Source organism: Hyperolius riggenbachi, chromosome 1, assembly GCF_040937935.1.
Source record: "Hyperolius riggenbachi isolate aHypRig1 chromosome 1, aHypRig1.pri, whole genome shotgun sequence".
In the NCBI taxonomy this organism is placed as follows: domain Eukaryota; kingdom Metazoa; phylum Chordata; class Amphibia; order Anura; family Hyperoliidae; genus Hyperolius; species Hyperolius riggenbachi.
In genome coordinates this window covers 58,316,885-58,341,122 of record NC_090646.1, presented here as the reverse complement: position 1 = coordinate 58,341,122, position 24,238 = coordinate 58,316,885, and the positions used below count along the sequence as shown (strand labels likewise).

The 24,238-nt window shown below is 46.5% G+C and overlaps 1 long non-coding RNA gene across 1 annotated transcript; it reads left to right on the top strand.

Annotated features, from left to right (window-relative positions):
* The first annotated feature begins 18,199 nt into the window (after nt 1-18,199).
* On the top strand, nt 18,200-21,215 carry LOC137545322 (uncharacterized). Its single transcript, XR_011026020.1, has 2 exons — nt 18,200-18,470; nt 19,294-21,215. It is a non-coding gene; the product is annotated as an uncharacterized lncRNA (long non-coding RNA).
* Nucleotides 21,216-24,238: the final 3,023 nt, after the last annotated feature.

Genomic DNA, 24,238 nt, shown 5'->3' with positions numbered 1-24,238 from the left:
CCAGAGCGATTAATGAGGGCTGCCATTGAGGAGATGATGGGGCCTGATGTGGAAGAGGAGGTCTGGCTCAGGCCAGCATCCCAAGTTAATGTTGAGGATGATGAGGGGTCTGTGTCTGGGGATGTTGGGGTGGCTGAGGTGGTGGGTGGGTCAGACTCAGGAGAAGAGTTGTATGATGAGGATGATGATCGGGACCATCTGTATGTGCCTCAGAGTCCGACCCCGGAAAACATGTTGTATCGTGTGTTTAGGTACTAAAATCTGCGTTCCCAGTAGTGTTGGGCGAACAGTGTTCGCCACTGTTCGGGTTCTGCAGAACATCACCCCGTTCGGGGTGACTATATAGCAGACTATATAGCATTGTGTTTACTGCCACTCTGTGTACACGGCTCAGCCACACTATATAGCATTGTGTTTACTGCCACTCTGTGTCTGCTGGGAACAGTAGTACACCGCTCACCCGCCACTGTATAGCATTGTGCTCTGTGTCGCTGCTGGCAATAGTGGTACACCGCTCACCCACCACTGTATAGCATTTCTGTACTGCCACTGTACTGCTGCCAGTCAGCGTGTACTTTAAGGATAAGTGAAATGTGGAAGAAATCCGGTGAAAGAGGGAGGGGCAAGGGAAGAGGTGTTTCCCCTGACGGTTCACGTACAGGCCACAGGGGAGCACCCAAGAAAACCCACTCAATACCGCCCATGTTGTCCAGGACAACCACCCTCACAGATCCAAAAGAACAGGACCAGATAATTACTTGGATGACCTCTCAAGCGTCCAGCAGTGGGTTAAGCAGCACCAGCACATCACGCACGAGGTCCGAGTCATCAGCCAGTTACAAGGATCCAGTGGGCACAAAGCTGACACAACCGGCAGCGACACCACGCACACAACTGCCAGATAACCAGACGACGTTGGAGTGAGCTGCACAGAGGTTGTTCTGGGGAGCTCTACTCCACGGCGGCGGCCCCCCACAATGACATATGACGAGTTTGAGGAGATGGAAGAGGAGGGTATGGACAATGTGGACATAGACCCAGATTTTGTTTGTGAACGAGAACATCGCCGTCGTAGCAGCAGCACAGATGAGTCTGTTGAAGAACCCACTGCTGCACGAGTTTGCCTTGTGCCACAAGGTAGGCGGCGCGCAATTTCAGGCACCACAAGCGTGGAAGTTCAAGTGAGACGCAAAAGAGGCGCAAACAGAAATCGCAAGCAAGGCAGGTGCTCCAAAGTCTGGGCTTTCTTTGAAGACTGCACTGAGGATGTTACCATGGCGATTTGCAAGGTGTGCAAGACCCGCCTGAGCAGGGGGAAAAGTATTAACAACCTCTCCACCACCAGCATGAGCCGCCACATGCTATCCAAACATCCCACTCTGTGGGCAAACGCGGCAGGACAGGGTACCACCAGCAACACTGCCTCCCTTGGGTTCACCAGACTCACCACCAGACCCGCCTCAGCAGCAGCAGTAGCCCAGCCATTGCGTGGTTCACAACATTCACAAACATCAGACGACGCTGACACTGTCACTTTCCGGAGTAGTGCTCTTGAGGTCTCCCCGTGTTCATCAAACACAACAACCAACAGCCCTTCGGTGTGCAGCCCTACGGTTCAGTTGTCTGTCTCGGAGATGTTTGAGCGCAAGAGGAAATTGCCAGCAAATGACCCCCGGGCCGTGGCAGTAACAGCCAGCAGAGCCAAGCTTCTGGCCTGCGAAATGCTGCCATATCGAGTGGTGGAGACAAACAGCTTCAAGGGCATGATGTCAGTGGCCATCCCACGTGACGTGGTTCCCAGCCGCTACCACTTTGCGCGCTCTGCAGTGCCTGAGTTGCATGAGCACGTGGTCAGCAAAATAACCCGAAGCTTGAAGAATGCCGTTGCCTGCAAGGTTCACCTCACCACTGACACCTGGACGAGTGCGTTCGGCCAGGGTCGATACATCTCCCTTACCGCGCACTGGGTGAACCTTGTGGAGCCTGGCAGCGATTCCTCACCTGCTACGGCGCGGGTGTTGCCCACGCCGCAAACAGCAGCACCGCCGTCCCTCCCACTGGATAACAACAGCAGCACCTACCTCTCTGACTCCTTCTCCTCCAACGCATCTCAAAGCTGTACCTCATCCGGAAACGCTAACCCAGCACCAGCAGCAGTAGGATCGTGGAAGCAGTGCAGCACAGCTGTTGGCATGCATCAGCAAGCGTTGCTGAAGCTGATCTGCCTTGGGGATAAGCAGCACACAGGGGAGGAAATTTGGAGGGGAATAAAGGAACAGACGGATTTGTGGCTGGCACCGCTGGACCTGAAACCGGGCATGAAGCTAGACACCTGGCACGAACTGACAATGTACGCAATAGAGGTGCTGGCTTGCCCGGCAGCCAGCGTTATGTCGGAACGCTGTTTCAGTGCTGCCGGAGGCATCGTCACAGATCGGCGTATCCGCCTCTCCACAGAAAATGCAGACCGTCTGACTCAAATTAAAATGAATCAATCCTGGATTGGAAACGACTACGCAACACTCCAGGACCCCAACCAAGTAACATGACCAATGAACATCTGGGATGGTTTAGCGTTTCCGGTCCCTGTTTATTGAACCTCTCATCTGTATTACATTTATGACTGCATGGCGGCAAAAAGCATTGCTGCTATATCCACACGCTTTTTGTCCTCATGCAAGGCCTGTGTTGTTGTGTCTCAAAAAGCATGGCCTTCTCCTCCTGCGCCTGCTCCTGTTCCATCACGTGTGCTGCTGCTGCTGGGTTAGCGTTGCCGGTCCCTGTTTATGGAACCTCTTATCTTTATTACATTTATGACTGCATGGCGGTACAAAGCATGCTATCCGCACGCTTCTTGTCCTCATGCAAGGCCTGTGTTGTTGTGTCTCAAAAAGCGTGGCCTTCTCCTCCTGCGCCTCCTCCTGTTCCATCACGTCTGCTGCTGCTGCTGGGTTAGCGTTGCCGGTGACGGTCCCTGTTTATGGAACCTCTTATCTTTATTACATTTATGACTGCATGGCGGTAAAAAGCATGCTATCCGCACGCTTCTTGTCCTCATGCAAGGCCTGGGTTGTTGTGTCTCACAAAGCGTGGCCTTCTCCTCCTGCGCCTCCTCCTGCTCCATCACATCTGCTGCTGCTGGGTTAGCGTTGCCGCGTGGTCCCTGTTTATTGAACCACTTATCTTTATTACATTTATGACTGCATGGCGGTAAAAAGCATGCTATCCGCACGCTTCTTGTCCTCATGCAAGGCCTGGGTTGTTGTGTCTCAAAGCGTGGCCTTCTCCTCCTGCACCTCCTCCTGTTCCATCACGTCTGCTGCTGCTGGGTTAGCGTTGCCGGCGCGTGGTCCCTGTTTATTGAACCTCTTATCTTTTTTTTTTTTTTTAAAAGTCAACTTTTTATTGAACTTTTTGCACATAGTTACAAAACATACAAACATCCCCAGGCAACCCGCCCAAACTTCCCCTCCCCCCTCCCCCCCCCCCCCACCCCAGGTGCATCGTGTCTTCAAGGCTCAAAAACAGGGTAACGTGGAGAGCCACCCCCTCCCATATAGAGACTGAGGCAGGCTGAGCGGCCACTCTAAGTTCATGGAAAGGCGTAGCCGTAGCTCACAACAGATTAAAAAGGAGGCATAGACCCAGCGGACTCATAAATATAGGGCAGACAGGCGATGAGAAGCCACTGCATTTGTAGGTAGAGGTACAAAATTATGAACCAGAAGGAGGTGGCTGTGATGTAATATACTCAGACCACTGCAGCCAGATTCTTTCGAATTTCTGTGGACATTTCCTATTTAAATACGTTAGTTTGTACCATGCCATAACTTTATTTATTCTTGATATCCAGGAGCTTTTAGAGGGGGGCTGATCTGACATCCATTTAGAGAATAGTTCCCTGCGGGCATACAGGCACAAGATTTTAACCAGGGTGGTTTGGTAATTGGAAAGAGTGGCGTCATCATATAAACCCAGGAGGAGGACTTTGGGGTCCCGTACAATTCTCTCCCCCATAACCTTGGTAAGTGTTTTCGCTATCGTATTCCAAAAGACTTGGAGGATATCACAGGACCAAATCATATGGAAAAAGGTTCCCACCTCCCTCTGACATTTAGGGCAGATATCTGATCTGTCCGGGAAAACCACCCTCAGCTGTATCGGTGTGCGGTACGTTCTGTATATTAGTTTAAGGTGCATAAACTTATCTGTGGCTGAGATTGTAACCCCTTCCATACTTGACAGGACGTCTCCCCATTCATTATCTGATAGGGGACCCACATCCCCCTCCCACTTCAGCCTGGCCTTATCTAGTCTAGGGATGGTTTGAGGAATCAGTCTAGAATAGATTTCAGAGAGAGGTCTCTCAAGCTGTTGTTTTATAAGCGGTGCTTCTATATGATCTGATTCCCAGATCCAGTGGCCAGGGAATTGACACTGCCAAGCGTGGCGGACCTGAAGATAACGGAACAGCATACTATTTGGTAGCCCAAATTTATTTTTCAGTTGGGAGAATGAGAGCAGTGTGCCGGAGGGGGCAAGCTGGGCTACCTGTTTGATACCCCTGGAGGCCCATATCTGGGGGTCCGATATGGATACGAAGTGTGGGAGTTTGGGGTTTCCCCATAATGGAGTGTAAGGGGAAAGAGTATTTGGTTTCCCCGTGCCAGCTCTGCTAGTCTCCCAGGCCTTAATGGTGGTCCTCATAGGAGTCGTAATGAAGGAGTACCTGTTAATCCCCCTAAAAGGGAGGTTCAACAGCGACTCAAGTGAACCAACAATAGCGGCTTCCAGTACCACTGCTGTGTTCCGCGCATCCTGGGAGAACCACCATCGTATGGATACCAGCATAGAGGCCAAGAAATATTTGCGTAGATCGGGGAGAGCCAGTCCCCCCCCGTCCAGAGAAAGCTGCAGGGCAGTAAGCGAGAGGCGTGGGGAGGAGTCGCCCCAGATAAAACTAGAGGTAATAGAGTCTATTTTTTTGAACACCGACTGTGGGATCCAGATAGGAGACTGCCTGAGAACATATGTGAACCTAGGGAGGAACAGCATCTTAAAAAGATTCACCCGTCCCACCACTGAAAGCGGAAGAGCCCTCCAAATCTGGGCCTTCCGGGAGTAGTGATCAATGACTGGTTGCAGATTCAGGGTAATAAAGTTGTCTAGGGAGTCGTCCACCACGATACCCAGATATTTAAAACTGTGGACCCATCTTAGTTGGGAATGGGAAGCCGAAGGGGCGATACTTTTGTCAATTGGGTATATTAGGGACTTGTCCCAGTTTATGCGGATACCTGAGAACGTACCAAAAGAGTTAAGGATATGGAGAGCTGCATTCAAGGATGACCCTGGATCACCCAAGAAAAGGACCATATCATCGGCGTAGAGCGCCACCTTCTCGACCAATCCCCCTACCCGAAGTCCTGTAACATCTGCAGAGGACCTAATTTGTATAGCTGCTGGCTCAATCGCCAGAGCAAACAGGAGGGGAGAAAGAGGACAGCCTTGGCGGGTACCTCTGCGAAGGGGAAAAGGATCTGAGACCTCATCATTAGTTTTAATTCTGGCAACTGGGGAATGGTACATTAGTTTAACCCATGCAATAAATTTGTCCCCGATCCCATACAATTGGAGGACCTCCCAGAGGTACGGCCACTCAACCAAGTCAAACGCCTTTTCGGCGTCGAGCGTTGCCATGACTCTGGAGCCAGAGTTATCATGGGGGATGGTGAGATTAGTAAAGAGTCGTCTCAGGTTGATGTCCGTACCCCTGCCAGGCATAAAGCCAGTCTGATCTGGGTGTATCAAGGTCTCGACTACCTGGGACAGCCTCTTGGCCAGGATTTTAGCCAGTATTTTAATATCGACGTTGAGGAGGGAGATTGGTCGATAGGAGGCACAGCATCTTGGGTCTTTGTCTTTCTTAGGGATTACCACTATAAGAGCAGTTCTCATAGATTCTGGGAGTCGGCACTCCAGTAGTATAGAGTTATATAAATCAGCCAGGGTAGAGGCAAGGTCCTCTTTATACAGTTTGTAGTATTCGGAGGGGATGCCATCTAGGCCGGGTGTTTTACCTGATTGCATACTGGCTATGGCGGTGGCTACCTCTTCTTCTGAGATTTCGGCATCTAGGAGCTCCCTCTGTTCCGCTTCCAGCCGTGGGAGGGGGATCCCACCAAGATACTCTAACAGCTCAGGCAGGGTGTAGTGGGCCCTGGAGGTGTATAGGTTAACATAGTACTTACGGAAGACCCCATTAATTTCTGAGGGCAAGCTATGAGTGACACCTACTTCATCAATGATGAGTGGGATACTGACTTTGGTCGTCTGCTCTTTGGCCAGCCAGGCCAGCAGGCTACCGCACTTATTACCTTGCTCAAAGATACGATGGGATTGTCTAAGGAGATATTTTTTAGTGAGATCCACCTCCAGCAGATTTACCTTCACCTGAGCAGACCTCCACCGCTTAAACGAAGCCGGTGAGTGGCTGCGGCCGAAGGCCATCTCCTCGGATTTTGCGGATTCCTCAGCCTGGGCAAGTGAGAGTTTCCTCTCCTCCCTGGTTTTCTTGATCGTTGACTTGTATATCCCTCTAATATAGGCCTTGGAGGCATCCCAAACCATGTCTTTAGAAGAGGTACCTTTGTTAGTGTTCCAGTAGTTGAGCAGTTCAGTGTGTATCTCCCCCCCCACCTCCTCATCCTGAATCCAATACGCAGACACCCTCCAGGCAGCCAAGGACCTCGCACTCCCCGTGGTAAGAGATAACATTACAGGTGCGTGATCAGAGATGGCCCAAGGGAGGCGATCAATGTCCCCGACCACCTGGAGAACGTCCTGGGAAACAAAAAAATGGTCTAGCCTGGACATAGTGTTATGCGAGGAGGAATGACATGTGAATCCTTGCGCTGATAGGTGCTTCCACCTCCACACGTCGGTAAGGGCGAAGGTATCCGCCCAATTGCGCAGTTCAGGTGAGTATCTACCCGTCGCTGGCGTTCTGTCAGACACTGCCATAGTAAGATTAAAATCCCCGGCTATAATTACTCTAGCAGACGGATATTGGGCTATTAATGGCATGAGATCGCGTAGGATAATGGAATCGGCCGGAGGAGGGAGATACACACTCACAATCACATACTCTATCCTTTGTAGGTTTGCATGAAGGAGTACAAATCTGCCATGGGGGTCAATTTTGAGTGAGAGGGTCTCAAATGCCAGACTTCTGTTAATTAGTATGCAGACACCCCTAGAATAAGAGGAGTAGGTTGCATGATAATGTGCTGCGACCCAAGGCTTTTTAACCGTAAGAACTCGGCTGCCCTGGAGATGCGTCTCCTGGAGCAGGCACACATGAGGCTTATGCTGTTTTAAGTAATTGAAAACTAGAGAGCGCTTAATTTTATTATTAAGGCCTCGCACGTTCCACGTGAGAATAGAAAGCCGTTGAGTGTCAGCCATTAATATGTAGATTAAGAGGTAAGTTTATGGGAGAGGTGAACCCCCGTGGCAGAGTAAAATTGAACAACACGATGCACCAAAGTAACCCTTTAAACACCCGCCCTGTATTCCCCCCCAACAATGAGAATACTTTATACCCAAAACCCCTTACAAGCAGTTGCATGACGAAAAACTTGATCTTCTGTCTCATACACTGTAGTAAACAACCTGCATATTTATATGAACAGATAGCCCAAAGCAATTAACCTGTGTTACCGAAAAGAAAACAAAAATGATAATAACCCAGTCCGGTACAGGAAGGGGCAAGATGAAAGATTAAATACTAGGCCCCCGCTGACCAAGTTTTTGCAGTGCAGAATCTAAGCCCCGGTTCATCCAAAGCAATAGGAGGATATACCCGCCATTTTAGAGAGACAGGGCCCAGGGAGTATAATAACGAGTGGCCAAAACTCAGGGTGGACGTAGGCAGAGCCCACCAATAAGTGTTGTTCAGTTTAGAAAGGAGGCATCTGGAGGAAAAGTTCTAAAACAACAGCCCAGGCCCAGAGGAAGAATACAGGCCCGCCTAGCCTCAGTTCTCAACCAGGCAGTACAGCATATAACAAATAGGTAGGAGGAAACAGTACTTATCCTGGCAGGGTCTCCACCCAGTCAGTGGCCTCTTTCGGGGTAGAGAAGATATGGACGGTCCCTCCATGTTCCACCCGCAGCTTTGCAGGGAAGATTGTGGCATATTTTATCTCTCTATCCCATAGGGTTTTCCGGACAGCTTCAAAGGACTTACGGAGGCGTTGGGTCTCGGCGGTGAAATCAGGAAAGAGAAGGAGAGACACATTTTCAAATTCCAGCTCTCCAACCCGGCGGGCTTCCCTCAGGGCGAGATCCCTATCTCGAAAATTGAGGAGGCGGAAGATGAAAGGCCGCGGCCTTGCGCCGGGTGGGGGCCGTTTGGCTGGTATGCGGTGGGCGCGCTCGACCACAAACTGCCGGGAGAAATTCGCCTCTGGGAGTAGTTTCTTAAGTAATTCCTCAGTAAAGGTTGTGGTGTCCACCCCTTCAGCGCCCTCCGGCAAACCTACAATCCGGAGATTGTTACGGCGGCATCTGTTCTCCGAGTCCTCCGCTCTGGTCTCCAGTGTGCGAACTCTCTTCAGGAGAGATTGGACATCTGTCGTGTTCGAGGCCGTAGCACGCTCGTTAGCCTCCACCCTCACCTCCACGTCCGTCAGGCGACCCCGGATCTGGACTAGGTCCTGCCGTATCAAACCCGTATCCGAGTGGACCTGGTCAATCTTGGCGGAGAGCTTTTCGTCTAGCTTAGCCAGGACCTCGAGGAGAGAAGGATGGTCGTCCTCGGCCTCCGTCGCCATGGTTTGCACTGCCTTGCTGCGTTTCTTGCTAGCGGGCGTCTGGCGTGGGGTTGCTGTATCAGCCACAGGGTCTCTGGACTCCTTTTTATTCTTCCCCGGTGACATGCAGGAGTGTTCACTGGGTCCCCCTCGACCGAATTATCGTGTAAAAAGAGGTAGATAGGGCTATCCAGGATAATATAATAGAATCCTACAGCGGAGACTCGGGAGGCACGTCTGTTCACTCCGCCATCTTGGTCACGCCCCCCGAACCTCTTATCTTTATTACATTTATGACTGCATGGCGGTAAAAAGCATGCTATCCGCACGCTTCTTGTCCTCATGCAAGGCCTGGGTTGTTGTGTCTCACAAAGCGTGGCCTTCTCCTCCTGCGCCTCCTCCTCCTGTTCCATCACGTGTGCTGCTGCTGGTGCTGGGTTAGCGTTACCGGTCCCTTTTCCTGGAACCTCTACTCTGTATTACATGTATGACTGCATGGCGACAAAAAGCATGTTACCTGTGCAAAGAAACATGACATTTTCCACATTTAAAAGACAGTTTTTCCTTTGAAACTTTACAATCAATTTTCTCAAAAACTATAAGCTCTTTTTCAAATATTTTTTTTCCTCTTGTACCCACTCCCAAGGTGCACATACCCTGCAAATTTGGGGTATGTAGCATGTAAGGAAGCTTTAAAAAGCACGAAAGTTCGGGTCCCCATTGACTTCTATTATGTTCGGAGTTCGGCGCGAACACCCGAACATCGCGGCGATGTTCGGCGAACGTTCGCGAACCCAAACATCTAGGTGTTCGCCCAACATTAGTTCGGATACCCGAATATTGGATGAGCAGCGATGCCGGTATAGCTCACCATGCTGGGCTCCGCATTCTGGCTATCCCAGCCTTCATGGGGACAAGGGGTTAAAGAGGGTAGGGAGGGGAGAACCCCACATCATTTTTTTTATTTCCCACACTCTGAATATATATAAAAAATACATTTATATTCATGTTGCTATATGGGGCTTGATTCACTAAGACAAATAGCATGCCTTATCAAAGTTAACATGCCTTATCAGAGTAGCATATGAACCTGCAGGGGCTCAGGGCAGGACGAGTGGAGCTCTCGTCATTGACAATTAGCAGGCATAAGTTCATAGCGCTCGCTATGCTACTTTGATAAGGCGTGTTAACTCTGATAAGGCATGCTATTTGTCTTAGTGAATCAAGCCCATTATCTGTCATTTTACCTAATTTAAATATAGCCTATTTTCCTCTAACTTTAACATCAATTTTCTTAAAAACTACAAAGTCTTTAAAAAAAAAATAAAAAAATAAAACTTTACTCTTGTTACCATTATCCTCCGTAACATACGATGAACATGTGGAGTTTCTAGCACATATGGGGGCTTTGCTATTAACCGCTAAAGTCAGTAGCTATTAAACTTTACAAATAACCAACTTATCAGCTGTGTCTGTATGGACCTCACCATTACACTCATGCTGGGTACTTATGATTTATGCAATGAAGATGGGCCTCTAGGCATACAAGATGGTGATTATATACTCTTGCCATCACATGTGAATGGACTGTGTATCGGAAGTTGCCGAGCACGCCTGCTAGGCGGTGGTTGACCGGTATTGTCGCAACTGTCACGGTATAACAACTATAGCAATTGAGATTGCTGAAAACGGTGGTTTGGCTATATGACAATTTGTGAAATTATGTATCAACCTTATTTGGCTGGGAGTGGAGGATACCTGGCACCTTATCCTCCTATACATCCTTTGGAAACTACGTCATTTTTTGGATCTCTTTCTAATCCTGCATATGTCAGGCTGGACTGTTGTTTTTGGGCTGCACAGCTCCTAATTTTTGATCCATGTGCACATAGGACATAATCTGCTTGGACGACTTATGGTGCCCATACACAATACAATAAAAACGTTCAATTTTCCGTTCCGTTTGTTCGATCTAAATGATCGAATCGAATGAAAGCTGAAAATGTTTTTTTTTTTTCGATCAAGAAATTTGAACGATTATCCTGTTTTTCAAGAAAAATCTGATCGGACATGCTGGAAAAATCTTTATATTCGCTCTAACGGAATAATCGAACTAAATTATCTAATCGAAAAAAGTTCGGGTCCCCATTGACTTCTATTATGTTCGGAGTTCGGCGCGAACACCCGAACATCGCGGCGATGTTCGGCGAACGTTCGCGAACCCAAACATCTAGGTGTTCGCCCAACATTAGTTCGGATACCCGAATATTGGATGAGCAGCGATGCCGGTATAGCTCACCATGCTGGGCTCCGCATTCTGGCTATCCCAGCCTTCATGGGGACAAGGGGTTAAAGAGGGTAGGGAGGGGAGAACCCCACATCATTTTTTTTATTTCCCACACTCTGAATATATATAAAAAATACATTTATATTCATGTTGCTATATGGGGCTTGATTCACTAAGACAAATAGCATGCCTTATCAAAGTTAACATGCCTTATCAGAGTAGCATATGAACCTGCAGGGGCTCAGGGCAGGACGAGTGGAGCTCTCGTCATTGACAATTAGCAGGCATAAGTTCATAGCGCTCGCTATGCTACTTTGATAAGGCGTGTTAACTCTGATAAGGCATGCTATTTGTCTTAGTGAATCAAGCCCATTATCTGTCATTTTACCTAATTTAAATATAGCCTATTTTCCTCTAACTTTAACATCAATTTTCTTAAAAACTACAAAGTCTTTAAAAAAAAAATAAAAAAATAAAACTTTACTCTTGTTACCATTATCCTCCGTAACATACGATGAACATGTGGAGTTTCTAGCACATATGGGGGCTTTGCTATTAACCGCTAAAGTCAGTAGCTATTAAACTTTACAAATAACCAACTTATCAGCTGTGTCTGTATGGACCTCACCATTACACTCATGCTGGGTACTTATGATTTATGCAATGAAGATGGGCCTCTAGGCATACAAGATGGTGATTATATACTCTTGCCATCACATGTGAATGGACTGTGTATCGGAAGTTGCCGAGCACGCCTGCTAGGCGGTGGTTGACCGGTATTGTCGCAACTGTCACGGTATAACAACTATAGCAATTGAGATTGCTGAAAACGGTGGTTTGGCTATATGACAATTTGTGAAATTATGTATCAACCTTATTTGGCTGGGAGTGGAGGATACCTGGCACCTTATCCTCCTATACATCCTTTGGAAACTACGTCATTTTTTGGATCTCTTTCTAATCCTGCATATGTCAGGCTGGACTGTTGTTTTTGGGCTGCACAGCTCCTAATTTTTGATCCATGTGCACATAGGACATAATCTGCTTGGACGACTTATGGTGCCCATACACAATACAATAAAAACGTTCAATTTTCCGTTCCGTTTGTTCGATCTAAATGATCGAATCGAATGAAAGCTGAAAATGTTTTTTTTTTTTCGATCAAGAAATTTGAACGATTATCCTGTTTTTCAAGAAAAATCTGATCGGACATGCTGGAAAAATCTTTATATTCGCTCTAACGGAATAATCGAACTAAATTATCTAATCGAAAAAAATTGTACCATGTATGGGCACCTTTAGTGGGTAAAGATATAGGGGGGCAGGTGGGTTTGGGGGCAGTGAGGGTTTGGACTATCCGCTGTTATGTGTTATTTTATATATGATTAAGTGTTTAATAAAGTTTTGTACTTTTGTGTTAAACGTATTTGTATTCAATCAAGTCACACCCCTCCCATATTCTATCTCATAGGGTTTTCTTTTAAAAATAGCCATGAAAGAAATGTTGGAGGCTACTTTATCCTCCTCCGCCACGCCACTCTCCAGGTATTGGAACACTGTTAACGGCTTTTTTTCAAGAAATTGTAGCTGGAAAGATGCCCTGAAAATTTTGAAGTTACCCTGCCTATTAAAGTCTATGGAGCTCGTCATAAACGGTAGGTTTACAAGTTGTCACAATAAATGTGCTATCACATCATTTTCGGATCAGTGAATAATGGTGCACAGCGCCTATGCATGGCAATGGTGCCGCATTAAAAAGATACGCTTATCGCTATTTATCGTTAGTACTGCATAATAATGGGGCACAGGAAAAAGAAGAAAAACGGCACACAGTAAGGTTATTTATCAATAGCGCCCTGCATAAGCCAAACTGCAGACGTTATTTAACTGCAAAACAGTGAATGGATTTCATGTAACACTGTCAAGGTTAGGCACCATCAGGGGGGAGGTTAGGGTTAGACACCACCAGGGGGGAGGTTAGGGTTAGACACCACCAGGGGGTGGTTAGGCACCACCAGGGGGGTCTTAGGGTTAGGCACCACCAGGGGGGAGGTTAGGGTTAGACACCACCAGGGGGTGGTTAGGCACCACCAGGGGGGTCTTAGGGTTAGGCACCACCAGGGGGGAGGTTAGGGTTAGGCACCACCAGGGGGGAGGTTAGGGTTAGGCACCACCAGGGGGGAGGTTAGGGTTAGACACCACCAGGGGGTGGTTAGGGTTAGGCACCACCAGGGGGGGGTCTTAGGGTTAGGCACCACCAGGGGGGAGGTTAGGGTTAGGCACCACCAGGGGGGTGGTTAGGGTTAGGCACCACCAGGGGGGTGGTTAGGGTTAGGCACCACCAGGGGGGTGCTTAGGGTTAGGCACCACCAGGGGGGTGGTTAGGGTTAGGCACCTCCAGGGGGGTGGTTAGGGTTAGGCACCTCCAGGGGGAGTCTTAGGGTTAGGCAACACCAGGGGGGTCTTAAGCTTAGGCACAACCAGGGGGGTCTAGGGGTTAGGGATAGGTGCAGAGAGGGTTCTGTGGTGGAGATTTATCAACACTTTACAGACATTTTTTTTCTTCTTAATCTGTTCTAACCAGCAGGGAGAACAGTTCTGCATGATAATAAGAACCTTCTTAAATCCTAGGTAATAGTGGCAATTTAGCATGAATTTCTAGAGCTGCACTACAAATCCATCCCTAAACTGGCACAGAATATTAAGAAGTGCTTGATAGCAGTTGTACAGATGTAGAACTGCAGGTAGACATGATTGCAGAGTGCAGGCTAGACATGATTTGTGATGTGCTCCTCCCCCCTGCTGAATTCCTCCTCAGAGCCTGCTGCTATCAGTACAGCAGGTGTGTTGGTCACCTCAGCAACAGCAATTCCCCTCACACACTGCACTGTCTGAGAGACCTTCTTAGCTCCTCCTATTATACAACAGTTTTAGAAGGAATCTGCACTATCTAATGATTTCTTAAGATGCCTGAGACAGTTCTGCACGGATTTCTAAAAACCTACCAATATTTTGTCTCACACTCTTGATAAATCTGGCCCACAGAACCTAACCTAGCTTTTGTATTTTAAGACAGCCTGTCTGATGCGCCATTTTGTCTCTTCTTCTACAGCCACTGCCTAGCTACCCTTGACTGGCTTTAACAAAGGCTTAGGGTTTGTATACGTTCCTTTTACTTTTTTTTATTAAGCTTTTAATAAACAAGATAAAACTTTTTTTGCGGAAATCTAGTCTCATACAGACATAAGAAAACTGTCGCTTTGCAGCATTAATCTCAATTGTCCTTTTTTTTGGAATGGACAGTCCAGTGTAGGAATCCAGTCCATTTCTCCCTCTCTTTTCCCCATTTGTCCCACTCTCAGAACTCAAGTACAGATCTAGGAAAATATAAAGTATGTATTTTTCTGCTGAAAAAATGTGTGAATTGTCTCTAAACATTATTCCCATCAATTGATATTTCATATTTTTCAAATGGTAAAAATGAAGAAATGAAGAAAACTAATGATGATAGAAAGAATGCGACAAAAGCAAACCCTTCAGAAGGATCCTCCTACCATGGAAGCTGGTATATCCAGATTTAGGGCAGATAATATTAAAGCTTCCAAACATTTTTTAAAAAGAAATAACTGCAAAGTGGGGTGTGCATAAATATTCAGCTCCCTGAGTCAATACTTTGTAGAGCCACCTTTTGCTGAAACTACAGCTGCCAGTCTTTTAGGGTATGTCTCTACCAGCTTTGCACATCTAGAGACTGAAATCCTTGCCCATTCTTCTTTGCAAAACAGCTCCAGCTCAGTCAGATTAGATGGATAGCGTTTGTGAACAGCAGTTTTCAGATCTTGCCACAGATTCTCGATTGGATTTAGATCTGGACATTGACTGGGCCATTCTAACACATGGATATGTTTTGTTTTAAACCATTTCATTGTTGCCCTGGCTTTATGTTTAGAGTTGTTGTCCTGGTGGAAGATGAACATCCACCCCAGTCTCAAGTCTTTTGCAGACACCAAGAGGTTTTCTTCCAAGATTCCCCTGTATTTGGCTCCATCCATCTACCCATCAACTCTGACCAGCTTCCCTGTCCCTGCTGAAGAGAAGCACCTCCAGAGCATAATGCTGCCACCACCATATTTGACAGTGGGGATGGTGTGTTCAGAGTGATGTGTAGTGTTAGTTTTCCGCCACACATAGCGTTTTGCATTTTGGCCAAAAAGTTCCATTTTGGTCTCATCTGACCAGAGCACCTTCTTCCACATGTTTGCTGTGTCCCTCACATGGCTTGTAGCAAACTGCAAACGGACTTCTTATGCTTTTCTGTTAACAATGGCTTTCTTCTTGCCACTCTTCCATAAAGGCCAACTTTGTGCAGTGCATGACTAATAGTTGTCCTATGGACAGATTCCCCCACCTGAGCTGTAGATCTCTGCAGCTCGTCCAGAGTCACCATGGGCCTCCTGAATGCATTTCTAATCAGCGCTCTACTTGTTCGGCCTGTGAGTTTAGGTGGACGGCCTTGTCTTGGTAGGTTTACAGTTGTGCCATACTCCTTCCACTTATGAATGATTGCTTGAACAGTGCTCCGTGTGATGTTCAAGGCTTTGGAAATCTTTTTGTAGCCTAAGCCGCTTTAAATTTCTCAATAACTTTATCCCTGACCTGTCTGGTGTGTTTTTTGGACTTCATGGTGTTGTTGCTCCCAATATTCTCTTAGACAACCTCTGAGGCCGTCACAGAGCAGCTGTATTTGTACTGACATTAGATTACACACAGGTGCACTCTATTTAGTCATTAGCGCTCATCAGGCAATGTCTATGGGCAACTGACTGCACTCAGACCAAAGGGGGCTGAATAATTACGCACACCCCACTTTGCAGTTATTTATTTTAAAAAAAATGTTTGGAATCATGTATGATTTTCGTTCCACTTCTCACGTGTACACCACTTTGTATTGGTCTTTCACGTGGAATTCCAATAAAATTGATTCATGTTTGTGGCAGTAATGTAACAAAATGTGGAAAACTTCAAGGGGGCCGAATACTTTTAAAAGCCACTGTATATTGCACTGACATAGTGCTTTACAGATTTTGGTACTTATCCGTTAGCCGGGCGCATCCGGCAGGTGGCGCTGTTGTTGCTAATTTCATTCATACTTACTTACTAGTAGTGTGTGAATGGAACCGCCGCAGGTGGCGCTAATTACATTTCTACGAAACGTAACAATACAGTGTTAATGTCAACTAATAGATTGTGTTTGAAGTGGCCGGAACTGTCACTTAATGGAATTAAAAATGAAGGCGGCGGCAATGTAACAGATGAAGCCCCCTTTGCCCTCTCGCCTCTCTCTCCTATAGAACACTGCTAGCTGGGGGGGACACGCGTGTCCCCCCACAGTCGTTCGACGCAAGCAAACAAGCAGGATTCCCTGCCGCGACGAACGACTCTGGGGGGACACGCATGTCCCCGCAGGCTGCCAGCATTGTATAGAAGCGAGAGGGCAAAGGGGGAGAAGAACAACAGACAAAGGCGGCGGCTTCATCTGTTACATTGCCGCCGCCTTCATTTTAATTCCATTAAGTGACAGTTTCCTGCCACTTCAAACACAATCTATTAGTTGACATTAACCACTTAAGCCCGAAGGGTTGTTTATTTTTTGCATCTGAGCAACTTTCACCTCCCATTCATTTGCCAATAACTTTATCACTACTCATCACAATGAATGGATCTATATCTTGTTTTTTCCGCCACCAATTAGGCTTTCTGTGGGTGATACATTTTGCTGAAAATGAATTTATTCTAAATCCATTTTATCAGGAATATTAAGAAAGAAATGGAAAAAAATCATTATTTCTCAGCTTTTGGCCATTATAGTTTAAAATTCATACATGCTACCATAATGAATACCCATGTACTTTATTTGCCAATTTGTCCTGCTTATTACACCATTTAAATGATGTCCCTATCACAATGTATGGCGCCGATATTTTATTTGGAAGTAAAGGTGCAATTTTTCAATTTGCGTCCATCACTCTTTACAAGCCCATAATTTTTTTTAAAAATATAATATACTCCTTTGACGTGCATATTTATAAAGTTCAGACCCTTAGGTAACTATTTATGTGTTTTGTTTTTTTTTAATTATTGTAATTTTTTTTTTTTTAATTAAAAATTGTATGTGGGTAATTTTTGGTGTGGGAGGTAAACAGTTTATTTTTTATGTAAAAAAGTGTATATGTCTAAAGGAAAATGTATGTGGGTGTAGTTTTACTATTTGGCCACAAGATGGCCACAGTCAAATAGTCCTGATAGCGATCGAGCTCGCTCCCAGGAAGAAGAAAGAAGACACAGAACTTTTTGGTACGCAGAAAAGCTGCATCGTCTAGAGAGACGCTGTCGGCTTTTCTCCGGGGGGATGCGATCGGTGAAAGGGATCTATAATCCCTTTCACTGTTCGCTCGGCTAACGGCAGGTAGCGGGAGCGCGCACGGGGGGGGGGGGGGCCCGCGGGAGCACGCGCGACCCGCGGGAGTGCGCGCAGCCTAACTGGACGAGAAATCTCGTCCAGTTAGGCTCAAGTGGTTAACACTGTATTGTTACGTTCCGTAGAAATGTAATTAGCGCCACCTGCGGCGGTTCCATTCACACACTACTACGTGAAGTAAGTATGAATGAAATTAGCAACAACAGCGTTAGCAACAACAGCGCCACCTGCCGGATGTGCCCGGCTAACGGAGGAGTACCCAGATTTTATATTTTTGTAAACAACTGTCCTTCAGATGGGCTCACAATCTAGTCTCTACCATAGTCATATGTTCCTCATAGTCTAAGACCGGTTTAGCAGGAAGCAAATTTATTTATCTGTATGTTTCTGGGATGTGGGAGTACACCAGAGTGCATGGAGGAAACCCACATGGAGAACATACAAACTTTGTGCAGATAGTGCCCTGGCTGGGAAACTGGAGAGGCGGTGCTGCAAGGTGAGAGTGCTATCCAATACACAACCATGCATTACACAGACATTACATGTCAGCAATAACCAACTGTTGTCAGCAACAACCAACTGCTGAACCAACGGTATTTAGCATATATGATAGGGTCCCAACCCCATAGGCAAGTAACTGCATTAAGTCCTCCTGGGCCTTTGTTATTATTGAGCAGCAATGAGTCGGCCCCTACTCTAGGGCAGCATCGAAAAGCATGTCCCCATAACTGTTAGCGACATAGGACTAGCTAACAGTGTTGTATGATCTATGCTTCATAAAGCAGGGGTGCTTTGACTGTTTTTTTGACGGGCCACCAACTCTCTGAATCCAGAGAGTGGAGGGAATAAGCAGTAGTGCAGTAGCAAGCACATTTGGCCCACAGAACAGGTATTTTGTTCACCATTTTGCTTTAATACACTGTTTATATTTCCTTATTATCCTAATTGCAATTTGAATTCCCCTTGTTGAATGTTTGGTTTGTTTAGGCTTTAACAGGAATGGAGCACATATATATGAAAGCAATGTATGTAGAAATAGACGTGAAATAACAGTAATAGAACATGGGTAAATTTACCAATATTCTATTATCCATAATAGTGGAATATCGGTAACTTTACTGATATTTAACTATGTCCTAACCTAACCCTATTCTCACACAGAACGCTCCCTCATGATACCTAACACTAACCGATACCTCCAGGTGGTGCCGCACTCTAAGACTCCCCTGCTGGGCGGCTAAGCTTGACACTCCCCTACACACACACGCACACGCACACGCACACACACACACACACACACACACACACACACACACACACACACACACACACACACACACACACACACACACACACACACACACACATGCCCCTTAAGCCCCCCCCCCCCATGCACTGCCATAGACACCCATTAACTCATCAGTTATGAGGGTAAATTTGGGGAGCGGGACTTATAGCTGCAATTAGCGGTGCGGTTGGCCCCAGCACCCCATATTTTATTGCATGAGTCCTGCACCCAAATTTACCTTGATAACCAATGTTTTAATGGGTGCCTATGGCAGTGCCCAAATATAACGGCGCATTTTGCATCAAAATCAACGTGATCCTAAATGAGAGCCCTTTCCCCCAGAGCCCAGACCCAGTATGAAACTGCATGGAGTGCTATTTCTGTTATATCTAAGTTCCCATCTCTTTCTTTTCTTTACCTTCAGGAGGAATATCAAGTGTCTTCTGAAAGGAAAATAGTTTCATGACAATTCATTCCTTGCACCGCTGTTTTTCCAGAAGCTTGCCTTAACTATTCTCTGCATACTTCTACATTTGATCTACCCAACTTACCATAGCTGATCCAGGACTGGACATTTCAGTTGTTCTCGCCATACTTTTCTCTTATATCCGCAAGCTTGATATGAGATTGGTGTTGCTGTAGCTGCCCTGTCCACACGTCAAAATAAACTCCACCAACTTCATCATAGCTGAATATTCTAGATTGGAGATGGGAGCAGCTGCATCACACAAACTTCCATGTGAAGTCCACCAATAGGGATGCTCACCACATTCCGTGGAATTCCATTTTTCGCAATTCCGGACGGAATTTGGTGATTCCGTTCCGTCGCATCGGAACGAAATTGCTATACCGTTCCGACGGAATTCCGGAATTGCTATGCGTAATTCCGTCGGAATGCGGATTTTTGTACGCCAATAACAAGGAAGCCCCTTAAAGTGAAAACAACTTCTGCATGATAATAGAAATTTCTGCACCAATCAGAGGCTTACAAAAACCAACCAAATGGATTTCTGCATGAAAATTTGAATTATTTCAGCACCAATTACAGTCTTAATAAAAACCAATCAATCCTATGTTAGCAACCAGCTCCCTAGCTATCTCACCTATCCCAACTATTTTGTATATATATATAGCCTACACGACACCTCCTGTGGTGCCAAAACGACCGCCATGGAACCACCGCCAGGTCCCATAGCCTACGCAACACCTCCTGCGGCGCCCAAATGACCGCCATCGAACCACCGCCAGGTCCCAAAGCTTACGCAACACCTCCTGCGGCGCCAAAACCACCGCCATGGGACCACCGCTAGGTCCCATGGCATAAGCAACACCTCCTGCGATGCGAAAACGACCGTCATGGGACCACCATTAGGTCCCATGGCTTAAGCGACACCTGCGGCGCCAAAACTACCGCCATGGGACCACCGCTAGGTCCCATGGCTTACGCAACAACTCCTGCGGCTCCAAACCACACTTATAATGACCGCCGTGGAACCCCATGGCTTACACGACACCTCCTGCGGCGTCAAAACCACCGCCATGGGACCACCGCTAGGTCCCATGGCTTATGCGACACCTCCTGTGGCGCCAAAACCACCTCCATGGGACCACCGCCAGGTCCCGTGGCTTAAGCGACACCTCCTGTTGCCCCCCCCAAAAAAAATGACCAGTGGAAGAGCCACTAGGTCCCATGGTCTACCATTTAGCATAAACGAGGTTTCAATTGCGATTACTTACTACTAATTAGTAGTAAACTTACTTACTAATTTTTCAGCTGGAATTCCGCAAAATTCCGCAGAAATGTAATGGTTACGGAATTTACCGCTGGCGGAATTCCGGCGGAACGGAATTTCTTCTTTCCAATCATCCCTATCCACCAATTTGACCATAGAGACAGGAGATTGCAGCAGCTGCTACTTCTGTACTTCTATATATAGCCCAGCAACCTTATCATAGGTTATACGAGATTAGAGATTGCAGCGGCTGCTCTGTCCATACTTACATATAAAGCCCACCAGTTTCATCATAGGTGATAAGAGACTGGAGATTGCAGCAGCGGTGCTGATTATACTTACATATAAAGCCCACCAACCTCATCATAGGTGGTCAGAGACTGGAGATTGCAGGAGCTTTTCTGTCCATACTTGCATATAAAGCCCACCAATCTCAGTCATCATAGGTGGTCAGAGCCTGGAGATTGCAGGAGCTTTTCTGTCCATACTTGCATATAAAGCCCACCAACCTCATTGTAGGTGATCAGAGACTGGGGATTCTATGTCTTCTGCCTTGTCTTTTTCTCTGCATCATTCTGTCTTTGAGCAAATAAAATGTCTGAGACAAATAAAAGCATTTCTGTTGTGTCTCCTTCCAAAACAAATAAAAACAGGGTTGAGGTACCCAGTTTTCTGTTATCGGTTTTTGTCCTGTCAGCAAGTTTAAAGATTATTTGCATCCACCATTTGGTAGTATGACAAGAGGTGAATGTAGATACATATTACATAAATTATCAGTTATCTACCCCTAGGTCAACTTGTTTGAAGCCCCTGGTGGTTCAGCACCCTCACACTGCACTTCCAGTTTGTGATATCTTTTAAAGAACCTGAGCTGAAGCTCGGGTTCAGAAACATATACTTACATTAGGAGAGGGAAGCTTCTGGATCCTTCAGAGGCTTCCGATGCTGTCCTCTGGTCCTCCACCGTGTCTGGACTGTGCTCCTCTTCTGGCACAAGCACAGCAATTGCTGCATCGGCCACTCGTGAGCACTGGTGAGCCTGCGCAGTAGACTAGAGCTGCTCGTGCACGGCTCCGGCTTACTGCGCAGGCGTATCCGTACTTACCCTTGTGCTGGAAAAAGAGCATGGCCCCGATCAGATTACTGACAAACCCTTATCAGTAATCTTTGGAGGGTCCGCGAGCAGCAATGGAGGACCGGAGGATGCTATGGGAAGACTCTATAGGATCTACAGGGCAAAATTCTGCCCAAATTGTGAATATTTTGTGTGCCCACCATTATTTTCCTGTACTGCTTTAACTCTCTTGGGCATGGAGTTTACTAAAACTCCACAGGTTGCCATTGCAATCCTCTTCCAGTCCACCATGATGAAGCTGGTAGATGCTAGAGACATTGTTCTCCTCCACCTTCTATTTAAGGATTCCCCACAGTCAGATACTCAATAGGTCTGGAGATTCTTGGCCAGTCCAACACCATTACCCTCAGCTTCTTAAGCAAGGCATTTTCATATAGTATCTGTTTATTTATTAGTGTAAATGAGGCCTTGAGGTCCTTTTAAACTATATCAGCTGTCAGCTGTAACTCAAAGGACAACTTATGTGCAGTCCAGTGTCCATGTTTCCCTGTGGCCTCTTTCATACTATATTACTGAAAAACTGAAGCTATTTCACAATACACTGCTATGGAGAAAAAAAAAACATTTAAACACAATGCAATGCATAGCAACGCATTAAGTGTAAAAGGGGCCTTAGGGCCTGAGCCCACTAACGCTGTTGTATCTACTTGTGTCCGCTTTTCAGCATCTGTAACATTGATGTGTACCTGAAAAGTGGAAACAACTGCATTATTGGGCTCAGGCCCTTCGGGTTAGAGGTCAGCGACAGGCATTCATTTAGAAGGGTTATCAGGGGCGTAACAATAGACCCTGCAAGGGATGCCTCTGTAGGGGGGCCCAGAAGCCCTTGTGGGGGGAAAAGTTTGAGAGACTAACAACTAAGGGCATGGAGAGAAAACGTATTCTGCTCTTGTAACATTGTTATATTGACTGCATGTATCCACTACACAGATAAGGAATCATACACACTTTGGAATCTGTACTCTGTTTCTGCTCCCTAGGGTTCATAAAAAACATCTGTCTCACACTGCAGCAAAGTTCTGATGACTTCATGTACAACTTTACAAAAAAGGGAATCACAGGTTGAAAAAAGTTGTAGACTGGCCCTAAATTCAGCAATCCCTCAGAAGAGATTCCTAGATTCTTATCACACAGGCTAGAGACCTTATGGTGTCTGATTACTGACACAGTGGAGTGGGTTAGATTGATGTCTGACTGTTACTGCCTCATTGCGAGCTTGTTGTCTCATACTGAATCCAAGATCCTATAATAACAGTATCAATCAGTGACATTCTGAATGTTTTGCCAAAGTTACAGTGAATACTATATCTTATGTTCAGCATGTCATTGTTGTCCCTCCATATAGCATATGCTGTCATGTAGTAAAATAATACATCTGTGTGTGTATGTGTGTACTGGGAGCAGAGCTGCAACAAGGCACTTGGCGGCAAGGGGCTGGAGGAAGCCCCAGGTAAGTAGATCTGGGGGGAGCATAGATTGCCTGACATTTCCTTTAAGTCTAAGTGTTTTATCTGCATGGGGAAAACACATTGGTCCTCAGTTTCACTGTGCAGGAAGCTAGTGAGGTGGGGTGGGGGCCCCATCCAAAGTTTTGCAGGGGGGCCCAGTGATGTCTAGTTACTCCACTGAGGGTTATTGTTAGGGAGTAGTGTTAGAGGATAATTTTGACTAATAGGGTTAGGAGGTTAGGATTAGGGAACAGGAAGGGGGGTTACAGTTGGGGTGGAGGTCAGGGGTAGCCATAAAAAGGTTTGGAAAGGACCAGGGTCAGGCTTCAGGAAGAAGATTTTGCATTAGGGAAATTGCTATAAATAGAATTAGTAGATGGACAGGGAAGCGTGCTGAAACAGACAAAATATTTAGCTGCAAAGCTATAATAGGAGATTATCAATAATGACAAGAGGCACCAACACCCAAATCTACCATGCTGAATTCTTATACTGGCCATGGCCCCTCCTTCAACGATTTCCTGCTGCACCGACATTCAAAGCTTTAGACTGCAATGTTTCTCAGAGAGTTCAACAACAGCTTCAAATAAAATGTGTATTACTTATACCCTCAGATGGCCTACCACAGGTAAAATATGCGCAAAATAATATGGCAGCCTCCATATCTCTCTCAGTTCAGGAGTTCTTTAACCTCCCTGGCGGTATGATTATTTCCAGATTTTAGGGTCTTTTCTGAACATTTCAGGCCCTAAAATCAGGAAACAATAATGCTGTCAGGAAGCCAACAGCAGCTCCTACTCTCACTTACCTCCCTGGGCTCCAGCTCTGCAATTTTACCTCCATCCACCGGGTGGCGCTGTAACACTTTGTTGAGATCAATGACAGTGATCTCACCAGAGTGACTTAGAGCCTTCGAGGACAGGAAGTAGAAGGGCTTCCAAAGCCTGGATCACCCGGGAGGTATGTAAAAGCTCCCTGCTGCCTCCATTCACTTCCATTAAGCCTCCGGCGGCTAGCCCGAGCTCAGCTCGGGATTACCGCCAGGGAGGTTAA